Below are 2,895 nucleotides of genomic sequence, written 5' to 3' on the forward strand. Positions count from 1 at the left end.
ACACACACACACACACACACACACACACACACACACACACACACAAACACACATGTACAGTACACCAAAACATATAGTATTTCAAACAAGGTGGTACAAAATAATACCAGTACATATAGGCCTACTTTCTTCCTACTGTAAAGATAAGACATTGGCATACACACACTTTGCTATGTCCCTTCCATTGTTGCCAGATTGGGCGGTTACCCACCCAATTCTGCTTGGGATAACCGTCTGCGAGTAAAAACGGTAAAAAAGTGGGGTTTTGTTGCCGAAATCAATACAATTGGTTTAAATTGGGCGGATTTTATCGCCTCCAGGTGGTTTTTGAGCAACATTTGGGCGGGATTTGATCAGACACATCTGGCAACACTGTGCCCTTCACATTTGGCTGTGTTCCTGAGAGCCGAGTTCACAGTTAGGTTCCCATGGCTTGAGCCTGGCGATGGTCAGGGCTGTTTCAAGGTATTCAGGGGCCCTAGGCAAAGCTGGACTTGGTGCCTTTTTTCCCTCCTCAAACTGTTGGAGAGGGCCCCCACCAAGAGTGATTTTGACAGCTGTGTCATTGCATTTTTCGGTCATTGAACTTTGTGAGGTTTTGCCTCGCTCACAAAGTTGTCATTTCTGTCATTTGAATAGACAGACGTATAGGCCTACCAGTCATGATCACAGGGGCCCCCCTGTCAGCTGGGGGGCTCTAGGCAATTGCCTGGTTTGCTTGCCTGGTTGTGACAGGCCTGGTCATGGTGGGAACTGGACTGATGGGAAAAGGGCCGAGTCCGACCGGGCGTTACGGGAGAGGGGTGGGCTGCCAGGCCCACAGTGTGTGGATCCTATCAGAGACACTCAAGGGATTATGGCTGCTGACCTCCACCCATTTACAGTTGCCCTCTCTTTTCCTTCTTTTCATCTTCTTCTTCTTCTTCTTCTTCTTCTTCTTCTTCTTCTTCTTCTTCTTCTTCTTCTTCTTCTTCTTCTCTCTCTCTCTCTCTCTCTCTATGGGGTTTATGGGGGGTGGTTATTTTTTGGGAACTGTGAAGGAGAGGGTTACTCCCTTCCTGTGTTGAATGAAAGGATCACCATAGGCATGTCATGTAAAGTAGGCTACACTTTAACTGGTGACAATATAGGACTGTTAAACCTCTCTCTCTCTCTCTCTCTCTCTCTCTCTCTCTCTCTCTCTCGCTCTCGCTCTCGCTCTCTCTCTCTCTCGCTCTCTCTCTCTCTGCCTGTCCCTTTCTCTCTACTCTTTCTTAATCTATCTTTTACATTTTTTTTTTTTACAATTTTTAACATCATTAACATCTCTCTCTCTCTCTCTCTATCCATCTTTAACTCTCTCCCTCTTCATCTCTCTCTCTCTCTGGGTTTCTGACTCTCTGTGTTCTCTGGGAAGCGGCTCGTAAATGCTCTCGGGTTGCAGTGGTGCCAGATAGGAGGCAGGCTGGGTCAGGCCCCACATACTACCCGGCAGGCTGGGTCAAGTCCCCCTATACTACCCAGTAGGCTGGGTCAGCCCCCCCTATACTACCCAGCAGGCTGGGTCAGCCCCCCCCTACACTACCCGGCAGGCTGGGTCAGGTCTCCCTATACTACCCAGCAGGCTGGGTCAGCCCCCCTACACTACCCGGCAGGCTGGGTCAGGTCTCCCTATACTACCCAGCAGGCTGGGTCAGGCCCCCCATACTACCCGGCAGGCTGGTTCAAGTCCCCCTATACTACCCAGCAGGCTGGGTCAGCCCCCCTACACTACCCGGCAGGCTGGGTCAGGTCTCCCTATACTACCCAGCAGGCTGGGTCAGCCCCCCTACACTACCCGGCAGGCTGGGTCAGGCCCCCCTATACTACCCGGCAGGCTGGGTCAGGTCCCCCTATACTACCCAGCAGGCTGGGTCAGCCCCCCCTATACTACCCAGTAGGCTGGGTCAGCCCCCCCCTATACTACCCAGCAGGCTGGGTCAGGCCCCCTATACTACCCGGCAGGCTGGGTCAGGTCTCCCTACACTACCCAGTAGCATTTACAGGTCTGCTGCTGCACTTTTACACACCACCGCAGGTCAAAGGCAGAGGCCCCCCAACCAGTGAGCTCATCTCCCTCGTAAATAAGAATTGAAAAAAAAAATGCAAATATAGGGGGGATTTTTTTTTGGGGGGGGGGGGCGTTTCTCATTGAGCTGTCATGATACACATGATGCACAGCTCTTTGTGTCTATATTTTTTTAGGTCTCTTTTGTCAACGAAAACTGGTCACTTAACATTTGGAAATCAGCAAGTGGTACATGAGCGCGTGCGCACACACACACACACACACACACACACACACACACACACACACACACACACACACACACACACACACACACACACACACGTATCCACGCACACACATACACACACACGCACATGCACACACACACACACACACACACACACACACACGCACACGCACACGCACACGCACACACACATATTCAAGCTATATCCCCTCAACATTCCCATTTTTGGTATTCCAACTCATAGTATGTGTTCCTTGTTGTTTAATGTAACAAAAAACAACAACAACAACCAAAGCACAACTCTCCATCTCTCTAGCCAAAACAAAACGAAAACGAGCATCTCGGGCCCTGGGACAGTTTGATCACAATCCTCCCCGCAATTACTCTCCATCCCTCACAAAAGCCCGGGGAGATGTCAGGAGACGTCTGTCTCCAAATTGTTTGGCTTTGGCTTTTTGTTTTGTTTCATGCTGCTCTGTGTGAATATGATGGGGAACTGTAGCTGGCTTGATTTCTTTCTCTCAACATCATCAAAGGAGGGCTGTGTGTGTGTGTGTGTGTGTGTGTGTGTGTGTGTGTGTGTGTGTGTGTGTGTGTGTGTGTGTGTGTGTGTGTGTGT

This window comes from Engraulis encrasicolus, chromosome 5, assembly GCF_034702125.1.
Source record: "Engraulis encrasicolus isolate BLACKSEA-1 chromosome 5, IST_EnEncr_1.0, whole genome shotgun sequence".
NCBI lineage: Eukaryota > Metazoa > Chordata > Actinopteri > Clupeiformes > Engraulidae > Engraulis > Engraulis encrasicolus.